The 23841-nt window shown below is 43.8% G+C and overlaps 1 protein-coding gene across 1 annotated transcript in view; it reads left to right on the top strand.

The window, feature by feature from the left end:
• Positions 1 to 23841, top strand: part of bop1 (BOP1 ribosomal biogenesis factor) — a 238685-nt gene that overhangs the window by 68913 nt on the left and 145931 nt on the right. The window lies entirely within an intron of this gene.

Below are 23841 nucleotides of genomic sequence, written 5' to 3'. Positions count from 1 at the left end.
AAACCATTCGAATGTTGAAAGGCCTAGACAGAGTTGATGTGGAAAGGATGTTTTCCATGGTGGGGGAAGGGTCTAGGACAAGAGGGCACATACTCAGGATAGAGGGACATCCATTTAAAACAGAGATGTGGAGAAATTTCTTTGGCCAGAGGGTGGTGAATCTGTGGAATTTGTTGAAACAGGCAGCTGTGGAGTTCAGGTTGTTGGGTGTATTTAAGGCAGAGATTGATAGGTTCTTGACTGGACACGGCATCAAAGGAAGGCCGGAGAATGGGGAATAAGGGATCAACCATGGTGGGCCAAATGACCTAATTCTGTGCTGGTCTTACAGACTCTAGGGTGTGGTTGAGCCAGGTATATTAACAAGATTTGAAAGACATTTGGACAGGTACACTGAGAGGAAAGGTTTGAAAGTAAATTTATTATCAATGTATGTATACATATGTGACCTTGAGATTCATCTTTTGCAGGCACCCAAGTTAAACAAAGAAATTATGCAGGTCTATACGAGCAAGCAGTTTTAATGGTTTTGGTATAGACTAGAGGGCCAAAGGCTTTTTTCTGTGCTGTACTTTTCAATGAGTTTATATATAAAAAGAGCAAGCAAACAATATTGAGATATGAGTGTGCAGCCGGCAGGTTTTGCCAAATGGGACAAGTTCATTTGGCAGTCATGTTTAGTGTGGGCTGAAGGGCCCATTTTTATGTTGTGTGGCTTCATCGTAGCTCCCAGAACTCTCCCAATCCTTTGTTGCTGACCAAGCTGGTGTGCTCTTCTTGTTCTTCCTCCTCAAAGTGTCTCTGCACCCAGTTGTCTAGAATTTATTTTCCTGTTAATCTAATGCTGCCTACTCCCTCGTCAGATGGGAGGAATGTGGAAAAATACTTTGTTGGTGAGTTTTGAAATTGTGCTATGAATTTCTGTGTTCCTCTTTTGATAATGAATCATGAACTGGTGGTCCCAGTGCCATCTGACAGAACAGTACATTTCAACTTTAACTTGTATAATTATTGGAGATGTTACTTTTAACGTCCCTACTAAATACAGGTTCAACAAAGGGTAAAGTTTAAATGTGGGTTTTTTTTTGTCTTATTAAATAGTTTCTGAAAATGAACTGGGGAGAGTCAGAGTAAATTTATTCTCAAAGTGACATATGTATTATTTATTTAATTGGTTTCTCTTTAGCTAGTTTTAGGACTTGCGTGAAGATCTGATCTCATTTTAGGTCATACTAATGCGGAAATAGAGAAAATTCACAAAGTTTCTAGCACCACTGTGTATGGCTCTGAGTTTCATTTTCTTACAGGCGTACTCAGAAAATACAAAGAAACAAAACAAAAATAGGCAATAAATACATGAATAAGCAATAAATATTGAGAACATGAGATGAAGAGAGTCCTTGAAAGTGAGTCCAGAGGTTGTGGGAACATTTCAAAGATGGGGCAAGTGAAGTTGAGTGAAATTATCCCCTCTTGGTTCAAGAGCCTGATGGTTGAGGGCTAATAACTGTTCCTGAGCCTGGTGGTGTGGGTCCTGAGGCTCCTGTACCGTCTCAGGGCTGAAATGTCTAATACCAGAGGGCATGCGTTGAAGGTGAGAGGAGGTGGGCTCAAGGTGGATGTGAGGGGTAAGTTTTTTACTCAGTGTTGGATGCCTGGAATATGCTGTCTGGTATGGTGGTAAAGGCAAATGTATTAGAGGCTTTTAAGATACTTTTGCATAGGCATATGGATGTAAGGAAGATAGAGGGATATGGACGTGGTGTTTCTACGTGAGGCCATGAAGCAACAGTCAGTATATCTTCAGTGACGTGCCAAAATATCTCAAACTTCCAAGAAAGTCGAGGCTCTGCTGTGCTTTCTCTGTAATGGCACTTGCGTGCTGGACCCAGGGCAGATCCTCTGAAATGATAATGCCGAGGAATTTAAAGTTATGGACTGTTTCCTTTCCTCCTCTGATCCCTCAGTGATGACTGGCTTAAGGACCTCCAGTTTCCTCTTCCTGTAGCCAATAATCAGCATAGTAACAGGCCCTTCTGGCCCAATGAACCTACTCTGCCCAGTTACACCCATGAGACTAATTAACATATTAACTCATTAACAATGTGCAAGAAAGCAGAACACCCAGAGGTATGTACAGTATGTCTTATGATCTTGTGAAGACCCATGTAATGATAGGAGAACATAGAATTACCTTACAGTATTGAACCCAGCTTTGTACTCATTCTACCTCTGCTTGAGTTCAGAAGAATGAGGGCGTTCGCATTGACAGCTATTGAATGGTGATAGGCCCAGATGGTGTGGATGTTGAGAGGATGTTTCCTGTAGTAGGGAATCTGGGACCAGAGGGCACAGCCTCAGAGTAGAGGGACATCCAATTAGAACAGAAATGAAGTGGAATTTCTTTAGCCAGGGGGGTAGTGAATCTGTGGAATTCATTGTCACAAATGGCTGTGGAGGCCAAGTCTTTGAGTATATTTAAAGTAGAGGTTAATAAATACTTGATTAGTCAGGACATCAAAGATTATGGGGAGAAGGAAGGAAAATGGGGTTGAGAGGGATAATAAATCAGTCCGGATGGAATGATGGAGTATATACTCCATGGGATGATTGGCCTAACTCTACTCCTTTGTCTTATGATGTTATAACATAATAGAGGAGGGTTTTCCCGACCTGCTGTCCATGGACCCCTTGGTTAATGGTAAGAGTCCATGCAGGAACCCTTGTGACGGGCACTGCAATGGTCCTTCCGAGATTGAAAACCTAGCCGTTGTGGCACAGGTAGTATTGAGATGATTTGGAAAGACCTCACATTAATGGAGGAGTGTTGGGCAGGACAGGCCTACTGTGAGTGATCTCTGACATCCACCTGAAGGAGCAGATGCCCTTTTGATGTAATGGCTCACCTCAATGACTGGTGCGGTACTCCTGTTCTCTGCTAGATTCTGTGCGTCAGGTTGGATGTGAGGATCAAACCCGGGACCTTGTTCTGGGAGTAGAACCCTTACCTGCTGAGCCCAGTTGGCACTGAAACAAGTGAGTTGCTGATTCAGCCTGTGGCCCTAAACCCTCCCACCCCCAACCTTCTTTCCCCTGCGCCCCAGGATTTTAAAGCAGCCAATTTATTGACCGCAGCTGCCCTTTGGCTCTTTTGCAGCTTCTTGGTTGAATTTGTAAGGTGAACCGTCTGCTGGGGTAATCAATCAAATATGTACTTGGCACTTGCAGCACGCTCGGAGAAAGTGCTCTGATGTGGAGTTATGGTTTGCAATACAATTGGAAGGGTGGTGTGTGTGTGTGGGGGGGGGGCTGCAGGGGAAAAGAGGAGAGCAAAAAAATATACAGCCCTCGAGGGAGAAGGGAGGAAGGAAGAAGAAACGAGTGTGTGGTTATACTGGAGAGCATGGGGCCTGCAAAGTAGCAGACACTGCCGTCATTGTGAAAGGAGGAGGAGGGGGTGAGAGAGTAGGATGGAGGGGGTTAAGGAATGGGAACCTCTCTCCTCTCCAGAGAGAGTGGACAGGAACTGGGAAAGTGAAAAAATTCCAGAGGTGGGGAATGTCTTCCTCTTTCTCCAGACAGCCGCCGGGCGCAGCGCCAGCTGCTGTACCTGCAGCTCGGATCGAGCGCAGACTGCCGGCCCTTGGCTGTGCAGCGGACTTGCCAAGTGCAGGCAGATGTGGGCTTTCAGTACGTTAACTCTTTCACAGCCCGACCACAGCAGCGTGGTGGGAGTGACCTGGTGATTGAGTCCAGAGCGACCTCGTTCTTTAAGAGTACTTCCTGCTAATTTGTCACACTCCATGCCAGATCATTCTTTTTGGCATTTCCTCCCCCCTTTGCCTCATCTATTAAAGCAATCCAGTACAGTCGGATGAAAATGGGAATTGCCGTGACGACCTCCTGTCACAGAGTGGTTACATTGTGAAATTTGTTACCATGATGAGAAACATACTGTAGGTAGAACACAGGACAGAACCATGCCCTTTGGTTATGCAATCACTGTCCCTTCTGCCATGACAGTCCATGAGCCCATGAACACTATCTCACCATGTTGCTCTTTATTTTTGCTTATTTATGTTTTATATTTCTCACTGTAACTTTGGGTACCATTTTAATTTGTTGTTGCTGCTCAACATATTTCATGACATATAGTATGTCCATGATAATAAACCTGACTCTGATCCTGCTAATCCTTTCTGCCTGTCTACAATCCATGTTCCTCCATTCCACGGTAGCTTAGCGGGTTAGCGCGACATTATTACAGCTCGTGGTGTTGGAGTTCAATTCTAGCGTTCCCTGTAAGGAGTTTGTGTGTCCTTTCCAGGAATGCATGGGTTTCTTCCAGGTGCTTATGTCTCCTTTTGCAGTCCAAAAACATACCATGTAGTAGGTTAATTGGTCATTGTTAATTATCCTTTGATTAGGCTCAGGTTAAATTGCTGGGTTGCTGGCTGGTGCTGTTTGTTGGACTGGAATAAATTTTAAAATCCTGCATATTCATCTGTCTGTCTAAATGCTATTATTGTATCTGCTTGCACCAGCACCCCAGCGGTCGCTCCTTATTGTTATCCTGGTGAGCCTTCTCCAAAGCGTCGATCCAAGTACGGTGCAGCCATCTTATAATCAGTGCTCAGTTCGAATGGCGGACTGACATTACCTCCCCAAGACGCAGAGCAGTTTGTCTACCAGTTCACGAGCATTGTTCGGTCATCATGAGAGAGTTAGGTGGCGTTGGAGACTGCAGATGACAGAATCTGAAGCAACAACATATTGGCCAGAAGATCTTGGCAGGCCAAGCAGCACCTGTCAGAGACTCTAGATAGGCATGTGGATGCGATATAGCAGGGAAGCGTTAGATTGATATTACAGTCTGTTAAAGGTTGACACTATGTTGTGGGCCGAATAGTCTGTACTGTTCTATGTTCTATAAGATGTATGCAGGGGTAGTCCACTTAGTTCCTCATGTTCACTGTGCCATTAAATAATATTGTTGCGGAGTTTTCACCTCAATACCCCTTTTCTGTACCCGTTCACTGTTCCTCGATTCCTGCATTATTCAAACATCCACTCATCTGCAAAGTGAGGGTCAGGCATCCAAGTCCCAGGACATCACTCCAGGGTTGTGTCCTGGGCCAAGCCATCATCAGTAACCTTCCTTCCATCATGAGGCCAGAAGTGGGGATGTCTGCTGTTGATTTCACAACGCTCAGTTCCGTTCACAGCAAACCGTACCTGTGTACGGTGTGACCAAAACAATATTCGGGTGTGGGCTGATAATGGACAAGTAACATGGCCAGACAGTGACTGTGTCCATTAAGATAAAGCCAGGTCACTTAACCTTGATGGTGGGGAAGCTGCGTTGACTTGGTTGTTAGGCAGACTAGCCTGACATACTGCAGTGTTGCCTGTTGCAACTGCCCAGGAGAGGAGGTGTTGTGGGAGAGAGCAGAGGCCTCTCTGAGTGTGCTAGAATCTATACTGGATTGGGGGGAGCAACACACACAATGCTGGAGGAACTCAGCAGGCCAGGCAGCATCTATGGGAAAGAGTAAACAGTTGACGTTTCAGGCCAAGACCCTTCATCAGGACTGGAGAAAAAAGATGGAATTGATCCCATTGATGCTGCTCTCCAGTGTTTGCTCGGTGGAAGACGAGTTGATTCAGGACAACATCCCAAGTATTATCAATCTACAGGCCATGTCACTTAGGGACTTGGGTGATTTTTTTTTTGTAAAGTATGTTGTTCTGCTATCATAACGATATGTGCTGTTGGTACTGTGATTTCCACCTTGGCCCAGAGGAACGCTGTTTTGTTTGGCTGTATTCATGTGTGGTTGAATGACAATTACATTTGAACTTGAGAAGAATCACCATTGACCAAGACTCAACTGGGCCAGCAAAGGAACCTTCTGACACATAGAACATGAAACACAGGATAATAAGGTAGCATTCATGGGTTCATTGACCATTCCCAATCAGAAATGGCAAAGGAGAAGAAGCTGTTCTGAATCATTGAGTTGTGGGTCTCCAGGCTCCTGTATCTCTATCATGATCGTAGTAGCGAGAAGAGGGCATGTGTTAGGTGATGTCCTGTCCTGTCTCCCTTTCTCTTCACCATCTACACTTCGGACTTCAGCTACAACACAGAGTCTTGCCATCTTCAGAAGTTTTCTGACGACTCTGCCATAGATGGATGCATCTGCAAGGGAGATAAGGCTGAGTACAGGGCGACGGTGGGAAACTTTGTCACATGGTGCGAGCAGAATCATCTACAGCTTAATGTGAAAAAGACTAAGGAGCTGGTGGTGTACCTGATGAGGGCTAAGGCACCAGTGACCCCTGCCTGTTACCATCCAAGGGGTCAGTGTGGACATGGCGGAGGATTACAAATACCTGGGGATACGAATGGACAATAAACTGGACTGGTCAAAGAACACTGAGGCTGTCTACAAGAAGGGTCAGAGCCGTCTCTATTTCCTAAGGAGACTGAGGTCCTTTAGCATCTGCCGGACGATGCTGAGGATGTTCTACGAGTCTGTGGTGGCCAGTGCTATCATGTTTGCTGTTGTGTGCTGGGGCAGCAGGCTGAGGGTAGCAGACACCAACAGAATCAACAAACTTATTCGTAAGGCCTGTGATGTTGTGGGGGTGGAACTGGACTCTCTGACGGTGGTGTCTGAAAAGAGGATGCTGTCCAAGTTGCATGCCATCTTGGACAATGACTCTCATCCACTCCATAATGTACTGGTTAGGCACAGGAGTACGTTCAACCAGAGACTCATTCCACCGAGATGTAACACTGAGCGTCATAGGAAGTCATTCCTGCCTGTGGCCATCAAACTTTACAACTCCTCCCTCGAAGTGTCAGACACCCTGAGCCAATAGGCTGGTCCTGGACTTATTTCCACTTGGCATGATTAACTTATTATTTAATTATTTATTGTTTTATATTGCTATATTTCTTCACTATTCTTGGTTGGTGCGGCTGTAACAAAACCCAATTTCCCCCAGGATCAATAAAGTACGTCTGTCTGTCTGTGATGAGGGTCTTTAGTGGTGGACGCTGAAAGTGCTGTTATTGACCTGGTCCAGAACAGGTCATCACGTACAGATGAGGGTTCAAGCTGTAGGCTTTGCAAGCGGATTATCAATTCCTGACCTCTTTTTTTGCCACACTGGTTACTGCAGTCCTGGCTACATTCCAAGTGGATTGCCGTGTGTACATTCAGCATGGCCAGAATTCCATCGAGGTGTGAGAAGGGCAGTGAACCTGAGGAGGTTCATGAGATTGATTCCAGAAATGAAAGGGCTGACACATGAGAAAGGCATGGATGGCTCTGGGCTTGTATTCGCTGGAGTTTAGAAGAATGGGGGTGGGGGGGGTCTCATTGAAACGTATAGAATATTGAAAGGCTTAGATAGAGTGGATGTTTACAGTAGTGGGGGAGTCTAGGACCAGACGCCACAGCCTCAGAATAGAGGGGCATCCCTTTAGAACAGAGATGAGGATTTTCTTTATTCAGAGAATGGTGAATCTGTGGAATTCATTGCTGCAAACAGCTGTGAAGACCAAGTCATTGGATATATTTAAAGTGGAGGTTGTCAGGTTCTTGTTCAGGCAGGGAATCAAAGGTTACGGGGAGAAGGCAGGAGAATGGGGTTGAGAGTGTTAATAAATTAGCCATAATGGAATGGTGGAGCAGATTTGATGGGTCTAATGGCCTAATTCTGTTCCTGTGTCATTTGTCTTATGGTCTTGTTTTCTATCTTAATCTTGATAACCAGGCCACAGCCTCGTGTGGCCAGCATTTAAGATTTACTTGGCCGTGTTGTGCCGTGGTAGCATGACTACTGTATCTGTTTCCATTGATTTTTTTCAGTTGATATATAAAACAGATCCCCCTCTTTAACAAGGAACCAGGACCCAGTGGAAAGTTGCACAACGCCAGATGGCCGTGGTGATATATTCTGATCCCATGTGCTTTGCCAGGAGTCCTGGTGCTGGCCTCCCTTTGCTCAGAAAACTGTGGGGATCGTCCTGGATGGGAATTCGCCTCGTCTCTCTCTAAACTGAGCATGCTTCACCCGTTCTTACGAGTCCCATGTGATTGAGAGATGGGGTGAGACAGCTGTTGTTTGACGTGAAATATCACCAGCAACTTGTTCTGGTCTACATCGATGCCATGGCCAACAAGGCACACCTTCCTCAAAAGGCTAACAGATCAGCATGTCACCATTGACCCCTACCAAAAGGTCAAAGTTCAAAGTACATATATATCACCATATACAACCCTGAGGTTCATTTTCCTGTGGGCATTCACAGTAGATACAAAAAAACACCATAGAATCATGGATTGGAGAGCATGATTATGAGAATAAGTTGAGTGAACTCGGCCTTTTCTCCTTGCAGCGACGGAGGATGAGAGGTGACCTGATAGAGCTGTATAAGATGATGAACGGGTTTGATCGTGGGGATAGTCAGAGGCTTTCTCCCAGGGCTGAAATGGCTAACACGAGGGGGCACAGTTTTAAGGTGCTTGGAAGTAGGTACAAGGGGGATGTCAGAGTTAAGTTTTTTTATGCAGAGAGTGGAATGCACTGCCGGCGAAGGTGGTAGAGGCGGATACAATAGTGTATTTTTAGCGGTACATGAAGCTTAGAAAAATAGAGGCAGTTTCTAGAGCTGGTTACATGGTCGCATAACATAGTGGGCCGAAGGGCCTGTAATATGCTGTAAATTTCTATGTTCTATCGACTGCACACAAGATGGAAAAACAACCCATGTGCAAAAGACGGCAAACTGCACATACGAAAAGAAAATCAATAACAATTTATTAATAAATAAGCAATATATATCAAGAAGATGAGATGAAGAGTCCTTGAATGGTTTATAGATGCATCATAGGTAGCGTACTATCCAGATGGGTCACAACATGGTAGGGCTTTTAACCTGCTGTTAGAAGACTCTTAAATAGACCTGTTGTTCAACAAAGATGAACTTTTGATTGCACTATTTTCTTCACTGTGGCCCTGGCACCTTATTCTGCCTGTACTGCACTTTCTCTGTCATGGTAACTGTAACACTATATTCTGCATTCAGTTATTGCTTTTTCCTTTCGTTCTCTCATGACGTACTTAAGTTTGGAATGATCTGTATTGATGGTATTCAAAACACAATTTTTCACACTCATTGGGTACAAAAGCAGAATTGGGCTCTTCTGCCCGTCAAGTCTGCCTTCTCCCCAAAAACCTTTGTCACCTTTACTGATAAAGTACTTATTAACCTCCTATTTTAAATATACCCAATGACTTGACCTCCACAGCCATCTTTAGCAACAAATTTCACAGATTTACCACCTTCTGGCTAAAACAATTTCTACTCATCTCTGTTCTAAATGGATGTCCCTCTGGCTCACCAACTATAGGAAACTCCTTCTCCAATTCCACTCTATCTGAGTTGTGATTCAGAATTGACCCTTGGCAAATTACTTCTAAATCTGAACAGTGTGAATGCAACACGCTTTATCGCAATCTGAGCCAACTTTGCATCCACACAGCCGTTTCCCCCTATCGAAACACAGATGTGTGCGAGGGCTAATTGTGAAGAAAGGATAATAGTCTTGCAAACACAAGAGATTCTGCAGATGCTGGAAATCTTGAGTGACACACAAAGTGCTGGAGGAGCTCAGCAGGTCAGGCGGCGTCTGTGGAGAGGAATACACAGTCAACTTTTCAAGCCAAGGCCCTTCAGCGGGATAGTAGTCTTTAAAGCGATATTAAAAAGTTATTTGTCCCCTCTCTCCTCCTGGCTCTGTCCACACACAGTTTTTGTCTCCCTCATCCCCACCTGGTTCCAACTATTGTTCACCTTTCCCCTTATGGTTCCCATTCTCACTTCCTTTATTTATCCTGGTGGTGCTTGTCTCCCTCCAGCAGCCTCCAGCTTTCACACTCCTCCTCTGCCACTTTAATCCATCTGTTCTTTTTCCTCTTTCTCTGTGCCTGCCCTCATCTATCATTCATGTGACACCCACTCACCTACCCCATCTGGCACTACCTGCTTGTCATCATACCCTCCTCCCCCCCCCCCCCCTAGTTCACCAGTCTCCTCGGACTCCTTTCTCTCCACTCCCTTCTCTCTCAGCTGGCCATCGTGCCTCTCCTCTTTCAGTCCTGATACAGGGTTTCCACTCTGAACATTGAAGGTTTCTTTCCTCCCACTGGTGCTGCATGCACGACCTGCTGAATTCCTCCAGCAAATTGTTGCTCAACGAACTAAATGAGCAGAAATATTACTGGTGGAGAAATGTTCTGTAATTGGAAGGAAAAAAACACTGTTTAAATGGTTTGGAACTATTGAACAGCGATGAATCTGAATCATGTTTAATATCACTGGCGTGTGTTGTGAAATTTGTATAAAAATATTAAATAAATATGTAATGTAAAAGAGAGGGCAAAATACTTGAGGACATGTTTATTTAGAAATCTGATGATGGAGGTAAAGAAGCTTTTCCTGAAATGTTGTGTGTGTGTCTTCAGGCTCTTGTACCTCCTCTGTGATGTTAGCAATGAGAAGAGAGCACGTCCCGGGTGATGGGAGTCCTTAATGATGCATGCCACTTTTCTGAGGCATCGCCTTTGGATGATATTTAAGAGATCTCCAGGTTAGCTCATCGAGCTCACGTTATGTATTTTTAACAAATCCTAACTAGTCTTTTTGTGAATTTCCTGATCTTTCCAAGTGAAAGCTTGTTGTCTGCGACACTGGTTTCTGATTACTTTCCTTCGCTGTTTGTCCAGGTGACCTGTAGTTTCCTGGTAAATCATGCTATCTGCTCTCAACTACAATTTAGTAGCTGCCCTTTGTCTGAGGATTAAGTGCCTCTGCTTTTGCCTTGTGCTACTAATGTAATGATTCACAATGCCAGTGTTTGGGGTTCAATTCCTATGAGGAAGTTATACATTCTCCCCATGACTGCATGAGTCTCCGCCTGGTGCTCCAGTTTTCTCCCACATTCCAAAGACATACAAATTGGTAAATTCTGGACATAACTGTGTTGGCACTGGAAGCATGGCGGTTGCCACCAGCCATAAGACACATTGTCAGACTGTGTTGTTTGTTGGAGCAGACGACACATTTCACCGTACACATGGCAAATAAGGTTAATCTGTAATCTGAGCTCTCTTATCCCTCGTTCATCTCTTCACCACTGCACCCTCTCTCCAAGCATCTCGATTAGTCTAGGCACTCAAAAAGTGTAGTGCAAAATTATGCCACAGTGCTGGGGGTGGGGTGGGCAGGGGTGGATAAATAACTTGTTTGGTCTTCAGATGAGCTACAGAGAGATCCCGTTTGGTTTCCTGATTGTGAAGGTGTTGACAATAATTTTTCAAGAATCGATAGATTCTGGCATTGTACCGGATGACTGGCAAATTGCAAATGTTACTCTGCTATTTAAGAAGGGTGGGAGGCAGCAGACAGGAAACTATAGACCTGTTAGCCTGACATCAGTGGTTGGGAAGTTGTTGGAATCAATTATTAGGGATGAGATTACAGAGTACCTGGATGCACATGACAAGATAGGCCAAAGCCAGCATGGTTTCCTGAAAGTTAACTCCTGTCTGACTAACCTACTGCAGTTTTTTTGAGGAAATTACAAGCAGGGTAGACAAAGGAGAATCAGTAGATGTGTTGTACTTGGATTTTCAGAAGGCCTTTGACAAAGTGCCACACATGAGGTTGCTTAGCAAGATAAGAACCCGTGGAATTACAGGAGCATTGGCTGATCGGCAGAAAACAGAGAGTGGGATCCTATTCTGGCTGGCTCCCGGTTACCAGTGGAGTTCCACAGGGTTGGTGTCAGAACTACTGCTTTTTACGAAGTATGTCAATTTTTTGGGTTATGGGATTAATGGATTTGTGGCTAAATTTGCCAATGATACAAAGATAGGTGGAGGAGCAAGTAGTGTTGAGGAAACAGAGAGCCTGCAGAGAGACTTAGATAATTTAGGGGAATGGGCAAAGAAGTGGCAAATGAAATACAATGATGGAAAGTGTATGGTCATGCTCTTTGGTGGAAGAAATAAATGGGCAGACTATTATTCAGATGGAGAGAGAATTGAAAATGCGGAGATGCAAAGGGACTTGGGAGTCCTTGTGCAGGATACCCTAAAGGTTAACCTCCAGATTGAGTCGGTGGTGAAGAAGGCAAATGCAATGTTGGCATTCATTTCTAGAGGTATAGAATATAATAGCAGGGATGTGATGTTGAGGCTCTATAAGGCACAGGTGAAGCCACACTTGGAGTATTGTGTGCAGTTTTGAGCTCCTTATTTTAGAAAGGATATACTGACATTGGAGAGGATTCAAAGAAAATTTGAATTCGCGAGGATGATTCCAAGAGTGAAAAGGTTACAGTATGAGGAACGTCTGGCAGCTCTTGGGTTGTATTCCCTGGAGTTCAGGAGAATGAGGGGGTTTCTCATAGAAACATTCCAAATGTTACCGGTGGAAAGGCCTGAACGGATTAGATATGGCAAAGTTATTTCCCATGGTAGGGGAGTCTAGGACAAGAGGACACAACTTCTGGTTTGAACAGTCTGTTCATTTAGAACAGAGTGCGAAGAAATTACTTTAGTCAGAGGGTGGTAAATCTGTGGAACTTGTTGCCTTGAGCAGCTGTGGAGGCCAAGTCATTGGGTTCATTTAAGGCAGAGATAGATAGGTTCTTGATTAGCCAGGGTATCAAAGGGTTTGGGGAGAAGGCAAGGTTGACTGGAAGAGTTGGATCAGCCAATGACTGAATGGTGGAACAGACTCAATGGGCCGAATGGCCTACTTCTGCTCCTATATCTTATGGTCTTAAATTGTGTACTAGTTCATAGCACTGGAAACTGTTTTCCTTAATTTAATGCATTATAGTATGTAATGATTTTTGTATGTTTGAATCAAATTAGTTTTTCACCTTTGACCCCTGGATGGGTCCAGAGTCTCGAGTCTCTTGAGATCTTTTTATTAAATTGTCCACTCCAGGCTCTTCACCTCCTTGGAGTTGGGCATGACTTCAAATAGAAATCCGGTGTGACACCGAGTCCTCCTGGTGGTCTGGCACCAACACCAAGTCTCAAGTGTGTAAAAGGGATTCATGTGTATTGTCATTTGACTCCAGTCCTGGTCCTGATGCATCTGTACCTCCCTGATAGTAGTGTGTCAAAGAGATTGTGGGATGGGTGGTACAGATCCTTAACAATGCTTTGGGCCCTTCGTATACAACGGTCCCGGCAAATGGTGCAAATAGGTGTTTTTTTACTATCCTCTGCAGGGTCTTAAGGTGGGATGCCAATCTACCCTGATGCACTAATTTACTTCTGACTTTGGTTGACTCGGGCATGTTCTGCTCTATAAATGCAAGTCTGTTTTTGAAACAGGGGAACCTGAAAAGGGGAACTTCGTTACTCAGAAGATGGTGTGAGTGTGATACATCCTGTCGGTGGAAGTAGTGGAGGCGGGTTCGCCTGCACCATTTGAAAGAAGTTTGGATAAGTACATGGATGGGAGGGGTACGAAGGGCTGCTGTCCAGGTACAGGAGCCTCTGGGCTAGGACTGCCAGACTGACTAACAGCTTCTTCCCTCAAGTTGTGAGACTGAAGAATACCCTGCCACACCGAGGTGTCATCACTAGGACAGTGAGCTATTTACTACTTTTTGGTTTGTTACTTGTGTTGTTCTCATTTTTTTTGGGATCCCACTGGGCTCCCATATTGTGTCATTTTCTGTCTTTAGACGATGAATCCACTTTGAGAGGAAAAAAATATTTAAATTGGCTGTAAAGTGCTTTGGGACTTACTAATGTTGAGAAAGGCAGCTTTTAAACAGAAGTTCTTCCTTGCTTTAAGTGATGTTGTAGTCTTGGCCTCAATAATATGTGGTAAACCATTCCTTGTTCCAAGAGCCTTGTCTCTTTGCTTCCTCTTGTGTTACTGACTATTTGCCGTCTGGGTCTGAGCGTCAAGTCTGAACGATCTTTGTTTTGATTGAAGATTCATTCGATGAGCAAACTTTTAGTCATGGTAAGAAAGGCATGAGTAATGCATACTTCTCGTCCCACTTTCCTTATCTAATCTTGCTGGCGTTCAAGTGTATTCATATAAAACCAATCTTAATTGAAATCTCCAGTGAAAATATCCAAGCTGGAGAAGTAACAGCCAGGATCGAGCTTTCAGTGAAAGCCAGTTGAGCCCATTATTGCTGGAGATATGATCTCTACAATAACTTTGGGAGCTTGGTGCTGCTGTGTGCTTGGAAATTCCCGCAGGGCTTGAGTCTAAATGTGTGGTGAGGCAGGGTGGTGGGAGGAGCAGGGGACGATCACTGAGCAACCTGGTATTGTCATCTGGGCCTGTAAGATGACAATAAGCTGTTGGTCTTGGGAGTTGGCTTGTTGTCCTGTGCTACCTGTGAGCCACGGGATGTATTTTTCCACAGGGTTTACTCGGGGGACTGAAGTCTGTGATAGCATGTTCGCCGGGCGTTCAGAGGCTGAAGTTTCAGGAAAGGAGTGCTGTGGGTTGTGGCTTTGCAGACTAGGACAGTTCAGATTGCCAATGTGCTATTCCTGACTAATTAACTCCAGATCCATGACCAGGAGTCAGACAAGACCTTTTTAACACAAAGCTGTCTATTCCTGAAGTAACGGAGCACATAGCAGGAACAGAAGGGGTAATGCCCTTCGCTTATTTCTACCATCAAGGAGGAGATACAGGAGTCTGAAGATACACACTCAACATTTCAGGCACAGCTCCTTCCCCTCCTCCATCAGAATTCTGAATGAACTCATGAATACTACCTTTCTTCTCTTTCTGCACTAGTTATTTAATTTTATATATTTATATTTCCTAGTGTGATTTATAGGCTTTTTATTGTGTATGGCAGTGTACTACTGTGGCGAAACAGCAAGTTTCATGATATATGCCAGTGATATTGGGTACCACAATAGCATAGTGATTAACGGAAGCTGTTACAGCTTGAGGCATTAAGGTCCAGAGTTCAATTCCAAAGTCATCCTTAAGGAGTTTGTAAGTCCTCCCTTTGGAATGTGTGAGTTTCCTTGCACAGTCCAGAGATGTGGGTTAATTGGTCATTGTAAATTGTCCTGTGATTAGGTTGGGGTTTGTCAGGGGTTGCTAGGGCGGTGGGGCTCAAAGGGCCGGAAGGGTGTAATCCTTTGATGTACTGCTAAATAAATAAATGATTGAATGAATGACTGACTGACTGACTGCTGTGTGGGCTCACCTGTTTGTAAGTACCTTGCCCTTTGAGGTGTTTTAGTCCTGTTGTAATGTCATATTCTATAATTAGAGTTGGGGAGCTTCTGTCTTCCCCCTTGACTTACACCCACCTAAGTTTGAGGCTCAGAAAGGTCTTGGAGCTGCAGTGGTATTTGTCCGTTAATTTCTTGGTGGTGAGATGGACTGTGCTTTCTGGATCCATTCATTTCTATCCTTCATTTAGGGCAGTGTGACCTCTAGAATACGGATCCCATTTACAGATTATCCTTTGCCATTTCAGTGAACAGTACCTCAATGGTAGGAACTGTGTGCATAAATTTATTCTCTATTTAGAAGCGACTTTGTGCAGTGTGGCCTCTTGGTTGTACTGTGAGGCACCCAACAGAAGTTTCAGGAATTGAGTCAAGTCCAGCGGAGTTTCTACACTGTTGTATTTGCATTTTCTACTGGGCAGCTGAAGCAGCTTCTGTAGTTCAGGAGAAGCTTGAAAGGCCTAGAAAGATTGGACATGGAGAGAAGTTTCCTAGGACCAGAAGACATGTCCTCAGAATACAAGGACATCCACTTAGAACAGACATGAAGAGGAATTTCTTCAGCCAGAGGGTTGGTGAACCTGTGGAATTCATTGCCACTGATGGCTGTGGAGGCCAAATCATTGGGTATATTTAAAGCTTGTCAAAGATTGTCAGGATGGCAAAGGTTGCTGGGAGAAGGCAGGAGAATGGATTTGAGAAGGATAATAAATCAGCTGTGATTGTATGGTGGAGCAGACTGGATGGGCTGAATGGCCTGACTCTGCTCCATAGTGGTTAGCACGAAGCTCAGGACATCGGAGTTCAATTTTGGTGTCCTCTGTAAGAAAGTTAGTATGTTCTTTTCATGAGTGTATGGGTTTCCTCTGGGTGCTCTGGTTTCCTCCCGCAGTCCAGAGAGAGAAGCCTCAGAAGGACTTCGACAGATTTGGAGAGTGGGCAAAGTGGCAGATGGAATATAGTGTCAGGAAGTGTATGGCCATGCACTTTGGTAGAAGAAATAAAAGTATACATTATTTTCTAAATGGAGAGAAAAATTCAAAACTCGGAGGCACTAAGGGACTTGGGATTACTTGTGCATGATTTCCTTAAGGTTAGTTTGTGAGTTGAGTCAGCGGTGAGGAAAGCAAAAGCAATGTTAGCGTTCAATTCAGGAGGACCAGAATGGAAAAGCAAGGATGTGAGGTTGATAGATTCTTGATTAGTCAGGGCATGTAGGGATACAGGGAGAAGGCAGGAGATCGAAGCTGAGAGAGAAAGTTGGGTCAGTCATGGCGAGTAGACTTAATGAGCCAAATGGCCTAATTTTGCTCCTACATCTTATGGTTAAATACAAAAAGAAAGAAAAAAAATAACAATGATACTAATAATAAATAAGCAATAAATATTGAGAACATGAGATATACAGATCTTGAAAGTGAGTCCAGTTCGGTGGGAACAGTTTAGTGAAGTTATCCCCTTTGGTCTAAACAAGTTGTAAATTGCAGAGAGGGCAAGGGAGGAGCGGGTGGGACAAAGGTCAAGGTCTTTTTTTCACCCTATAGTTGCCTATAATGAAGTAAAGCAGGGAAGTGTCTCAACAGAGCAAACGGAAATCTGAAGGCTAATTAGAAACCCTGTAATTGCTAGAGATCTGAAATGAAAATAGGCGAGAATAGTCATCGGGTCCTTATTATTTTCTTAAAGTTTTGAGTGGCAAGAGTGTCGTTCCCATTGAGCTTCCAATTTCATGGATGTGATTTGGCTGCCTTTTGTTTTATCCGTGTCTGACATGCATGACATACACAGTACGTTTATGTGCTCACAACCGTTCATAATGACGATTCCACACTCTGCTCGTTGAGAAATTTACTTGGTTGCCAAAGTATCAGCAAGACTATTTCAGAGGCCTGTTAGGAGTCAGCCACTGTACTGTGGATCTGGCTAAGGACAGTGTGTCCACGTAGTTTTGTTGAAGGACATCCATGAACCATATGGCTTTTTACAAGACGTGTAGTTTCTGGTAACAATTTCTGATACTGATTTTCCCATTCCAGATTTATTTAATTAAATGAGTTGAAAGCTGCCATTGTGGGATTTCAACTTGTGACACCGAATCCTGAACCCAGGTGGTGGGTATGTTGTGGCAAATCTTAGACCTATATATTTGTAACTGAAATAAAAACAGAAAAGGCTGCAAACATTCTAAACGGCATATACATTAGGGACATTTAAGTGTAATCAGAATCAGAATAATGATGGATGCTGCCTTCTTGAAGCACCGCCTCTTGAATATGTCCTCAAAGGTGCCTGTGTTGAGGGCTGACTAAGTCTACAACCCTCTGCAGATCTTTGCATTACTGTTTACTATAATCTCCATATCAGCCTATCATGCAACTAGACAGAATGCTTCCCCTCGTAATAGAAATTTGCAGATGTCTTTGTTGACATACCAAATCTCCTCAAACTCCTCATGAAGTAGAGCTGCTGCCTTTTTTGTAATTGCATTGATGTGTTGGCTCGAGAATAGGTCCTCTGAGAAATTGGAAGCTGCTCACTCATTCCATTGCTGACCCTTCAGTATTCCCCCAATTTCCCTTCCTGAATTTCCCAATCCTTGGTTTTACTGATACTGAGTACAAGGTTGTTGTCCACTCAACCAGCCTCCTCATCGCCATCTAAGATTCCAACAACAGTGATGTCATCTACAAATTTATAGATGGTGTTTGAGCTGTGCGAAGCCACACAGTCATGTATAAAGGAAGCAGTTGGCTCGGCATGCATCCTTGAGGAGATCATATTGATAATCAGTGAGGAAATGTTATTACAGATCTGCGCTGAGGAGAATCAAGCACTACAGCCCAGAAACAAGCTATTCAGTCCATCTCATTTGTGCTGACTTGGTCCCATCTACCTGCACCCAGGCCACAGCTCTCCATACCCCTCTCATCCATCGGCTACCCCTCAGATTCCCATTCAGTACAATCGATTGGGACACATCGCGACAGTCTATTTTGGCCCAATAAGCAATTGCCCTAATTAGCTGGTTTCATGGAAATAGCTAAAAGGTATTAAAAAGGCAAAACTACCATTTAACTGAGTAACAAATTATGCATTTAAATGAAATACAGAACTAATTAGAACACTGCCATCTCTACTACAATACTATAAACTACCGGTATACATTAGTTCCTAATGGTTATTGACAGAGGAATTCACACAGTGTTCGCTGCCGTGTTCTTTTGATTGACTGTAAATGAACACTATCAGCACAGACACCTGGTGCAAGTAATGGACTGCCTTCATTGTGTTCCTGCATAAAGTCAGACTGAAGACAAAATGATCAAAATCCACTGCTTTTTGAATCGTTGTCTGAACAGTTGGCTCCCTGGTGTCTCACAGGCACACAAGTGCGTGTGACTTATGCTTAATTGAAATTATATGACAACTGTCCCCTGTCCCAATTAAGCAGCATAGTGCCCCAAATAAATGAAGGAAGTCCGGGCTATTTTCTTGATTAATTTCTGTTCTTTAGGAGTTGTTCCAAATAAGCGGCCGCTCCAATTAACTGACGGCCCAATTAACCAGAATTCACTGTATTTCACCTTGCACCCTAAGCCCATGACCTCGGGTCCTAGCTTCACCCAACCTGAGGGGGTAAAAACCTGCAGGCATTCATCCTCTCTATACCCCTCACAATTTTGTATACCTTTGTAAGATCTCTGCTCGTATTTCTCCACTCCATGGAATAAAATTAGAAATCTTTTCAACCTGCTCCATAATTTGGGTCTTCATGTCCTGGCAATGTCCTTGTAAATCTTCTCTGTACTCTTTCAAGCCTATTGATATTTTGCCTATAGGTAGATGACCAGAACTGCACAAAATGCTCAAAATTCAGCCTTATAAAGATCTGAAATCTACTTCAACATGGCATCCCATCTCCTGTACTTAATGCCATTGTTGCAAAAGGAATATGGATTAGAGGTGGGTAAAATTGCATGTAGTCTTTTTTTCCCCCAGTGAGGGGAACTAAAAACTAGAGGTCATAGATTTCAGGTGAGACATAAAAGATTTAAAAGGGCCTGAGAAGAAACCTCTTCATGTGGAGGGCGGTGTGTATATGGAACGAGCTGCCAGTGGAAGTGGTTGCAGCAGGTACAGTAACAGCATTTGGACAGGTACCTGGATAAGAGACATCATCATCATGTGCTGTGTCATAAGACGTAGGCGATCAAGGTCTTTGACCACGATTGTTGTTAACAAAATTTTTCTGCAGAAGTGATTTGTCATTGCCTCCTGGGCAGTGTCTTTACAAAATGGGTGACCCCAGCCATTATCGATACACTTCAGAGTTTGTCTGTCTGCTGGCAGGGCTTGTGATATCCACCACCTGCTTCCATGGCTTCTCACGACCCCGGTCGGAAGTGGGGGCTAAGCGGGCTAGCAGAGGGAAGAAGTGCCTCTCACTTCCTTTGGTAGAGATGTAGTTCCACCTCACCACCTATTTAGGGGCATATAGGTCAAATACAGGTATATTGGACTAAGTTGGTGAGTACTGTGATCGGCATGGAGGATTTGGGCCAAAGGCTGTTTCTATACTGTACATTGTTGGTGTCAGCATTACAATGTAATAGAGAAAAATAAGTTACAATAAGAAATATATTTTAAAAAGCAGTGCAAAAAATGCAAAATAATGAGGAAGTGTTCATAGGTTCAGAGGGGAAGAAGCTGTTGAATGTGTGTTTTCAGGTTCCTGTACCTCCTCCCAGATGGTAGTAATGAGGAGAGGGCACATCCTGAGTGATTGATGCCAACTTCAGCCATGAGGCAGGGAGTGGTCACCTCCTGGTCCCAGCACTTCAATGAATCAACTTTTAACTATTTGACTGCTGAAGGTCTGGTATATAAGCCCAATATTGTTAACAACACAGCCACTTGTCCGTTGGAATTTGACGTTATTTTTGTTTCCTCCTCATCTTGGAGGGGTCAGTAGTGTTGCCATGTCTGTGCCTGATTGCATCCGTCGAACTGGAAGCAGTGTTCAATCTGGAGCTCTGTGTGGCTTGATACCATCAGGTGCAGTTTTACCCACTAAGTTTCATGTGGGTGCTGATGTAAGCTTCAACAAACTGCAGATCTTGCTCAAGGAGGATGAGAGGTGTACAAGAAGAGTGGACAGACATTGCCTGTTTTCCAAGGTGGAAATAGCTAATATGAGAGGTCATAACATTAGTGTGTTTGGTTGAGACTATAGGAGGGATATCAGAGTAGGTTCTTTACACAGTGGTGAGTGTGGAATGTGTTGCCGAGGGTTGTGGTGAAGGCAGGTACGTTAGGGACATTGAAGAGATTCTCAAATATGCACATGGATGAAAGGGCAATGGAGGGTTAGATTGATCTTGGAGTAGGTTAAAAGGTTGGCACAACACCGTGGGCTGAATGGCCTATGTTCCAAGTCTGCAGAAGCACTTACCCTGACTTAAGCTGTGAGAGTTGTAGGCAGTCCGGCTGAGCTGATAATTTTGTTTTTCTTTTGATTTACAGATTTGACTTTTTTAAAATTTTCTTCACGCAGTTTTACAATAGGCACAGAAATAAGTAGGCCTTTTGTAGTCGTCTTTACTGAGATTGGGGAATGAAACTGGGTAATGCTGGACTCCATTTATTGTTTCCCTTCTATTCTCAGCCCAAACCTCCTCCTGCCCTCCTTTCTCCACCCCCGAGGGAGTTCCAGATAAATTATACTCTTTGCACTTTGCACTCACTTTTGCAATCCAAAAGGAAAGATTGGGCTATAATCCAGGTTACTGTACTCTTCCCCATCAGGAGAACTGCTTTCTTGTGCTCATGGAGAGATGGCAATTTTAAAAAGTTTTCAAATCCACTTCACACGAGAGCTTTGTGTTTTCAGTCAACAGTTGTCATTTAAGATCATGGTGTCTTGGCAAGAGATTTGGATTTGCAATGATCTTAAGAAGGTTAGCTTTAGTTGTCAGATGTACATCAGAACATACAGTGAAATGTGATGTTCTGCATCTATGCCCAACAGTCAGAGGATGTGTTGGGGACAGTCTTCAAGTGTCGCCATGCTCCCGGCACCAACATAGCAAGCCCACAGCTTACTAACCCTAACCCGTGCAAATGGGAGTACCTGGAGGAAACTCATGCTGTCACGGAGAACAAGCAAGCTTCTTGCACACTGCAGTGGGAACTGGACCCTAGTCAGTGATCGCTGGCACTGCAAAGTGATTGCAGTAACCGCCACACTACTGTGTGACACATTGAGGTCCTGCTCAATTATTGTCTAGACTGAGTCACTAAAAGCTATACCCTAACTCTTGTCACCAGCCTTCATTGAACCTGCAGTGTGCAAAGCTATTGCCAGTTTACCATGGTTGCATTGCTAAATTTTGGGTGTTTCATTGAAGGCTGAAATTATCATTCAGAACTTAAGAAATTTTCCCTGTTGTTTTTGGGCGAGCTAGGATTTTGCTTCTCGAGCCAGCCCTCCCCCAGTTGAGATTGACCCTATTCCTCTGTTGCGGTATTTTAAGCAAAGGGGTCCCATATCTCCTGTGCTTTTGGCAGTCTTTATGATTATGGTACTGTGTGTGTGAATATACAGCCTTTGCATAATTTGCACTTACTAACCGTTGACGTTTATATGACTTCATTCGTCTTTGGGTTTCTTTGCCCTCCTACTCAAGATTTGTAGTTTTCTCTTTCTAATGAGACCTTTAATGTATATAGTGCCTGAGGATACTCCAAAGTGTTTTAAAAGACATTGATGTACCTTTGAAGTGCTGTCTCCTTTGCAGAGCAGGGAGTGTGGGAGCCAAACATTACCCAGTAAACTCTGCAATCGTGACCAGACAATTTTAACTGTAGAATAAATGCTGGTGAGGGCATTAATTTTTCACATTTATTGCTGTGCCACTAGCCATAGATTCTAGGAAGTTAGCCAGGAAAATCAGTGTAAAGTATAAAAATGAAAATAAATGATTCAGAATATTAAGGGAGAAGTTTTTAAAAAAAAGATATTCTTTGGCCCAAAACCTGGTGCTTGGGATGTCCTGTTCGTTTAGAGAGAATCAACCCCTCAGATTATTAAACCATTTGAAGTTGCTGAAGGAAAGGCCTAGAAGCAGAATTATAAACACAAGAGATTGTGCAGATGCTGGGAAATCCAGAGCAACACATACACAAAATGCGGGAGGAGCTCAGCAGTCGGGAAGCATCTGTGGAAGGGAATAAACAGTCAATGTTTCATTAAGAGTCTCGGCCCGAAACGTTGACTGTTTATTCATTTCCTTGAATGCTGCCTGACCTGCAGGAGCAGAATTAGGCCATTCAGCCCAAAAAGTCTTCCCTATCATTTATCATGGTTGATTTATTTCACTCTCAACCCCATTTTCCTGCATTCTCCCTGAAACTGCCCTATAAATTTGGCTAAATTTACATGGGTGGGAGGGCTATGGGACTAGGCGGAGTAAATGCTGACTGATGGGCTGAAAGCCCTGTTTCTCTGCCGCAGTGCCCTAATGCTAATCTTTGTTGCCCTTACTAATCTGAACCTATCAATCTCCACTTCATATATTCTCAATGAGATGGCCTGCACAGATTCACCACTCTCTGGATAAAGAAATTTCTTATCATCTCTGTTCCAAAGGAATGTCCTTCTATTTCGAAGCTGTGTCCTCCGGTCCTAGACTCTCCCAGTACTGGAAATGTCCTTTCCACGTCTACCCTATCTTTCCCAATATTCAGTAGTTTCAATAAGATGCCCACACTTCTTGCCCTCCCCCCAATTCTTCTAAACTGCAAGGAGTACAAGGCCAGAGCCATCAAAAGCTACTCGTATGGTGACCCTTTCATTCCCGGGACCCTCTCCAATGCCAGCACATCCTGAGGAATGGAGCACCAAAATGCTCACAGTTCTCCAGGTGCGGTCTGACCAAAGCTTCCATCCTCGCCTTTACATTCTCGTCCTGTGTAAGTGAATGAAAACATTGCATTTGTCTTGTTGCTGTGGACGCCTGAGTAAGCAGTTCTTCGTTACTGCATCATTGGTGGCATGAAGTCATTGTTGGCACAGGTCAGTGTGTCTGTACGTGAAGGAATTGGTGATAGCTGAGAGGCTTGTTTAGACCATTTCAAATGATAGCTACCAGTCAACTACACAGACTTGTTTCTTTCAGCGAAGCAGATTGGTTTTTACGATACTTTCATCATTTCTGGTCATCATTTCTGCATCGAACTTTTATTTCTAGAGTTATTTAATGAAGTGAATTTAAATTGTCCAGCTGCTGCGGTAGAACTTGAACTCTCTCATCAGTATTACTGTCAATACACCCCAATGTAAACCCAGAGTGGCTGGGAGAACAGACTGGCTTCAGAATCTTTGCTTTCCAGAGATCCTTGATGATTTTGCATGTTTTGATTGTTATCATTATGGTCCCCAGCGTAATTTTTTAATACAACGTGGAACAGCCCAACAGCTGCACTACCCAGCAACCCATCTGTTTACCCTAATCTACA

The sequence above is a fragment of the Hemitrygon akajei genome, chromosome 8 (assembly GCF_048418815.1).
Source record: "Hemitrygon akajei chromosome 8, sHemAka1.3, whole genome shotgun sequence".
Classification (NCBI taxonomy): Eukaryota; Metazoa; Chordata; class Chondrichthyes; order Myliobatiformes; family Dasyatidae; genus Hemitrygon; species Hemitrygon akajei.
Note: the sequence above shows the minus strand (reverse complement) of the source record. Positions and strands in the feature narration are given on the sequence as shown.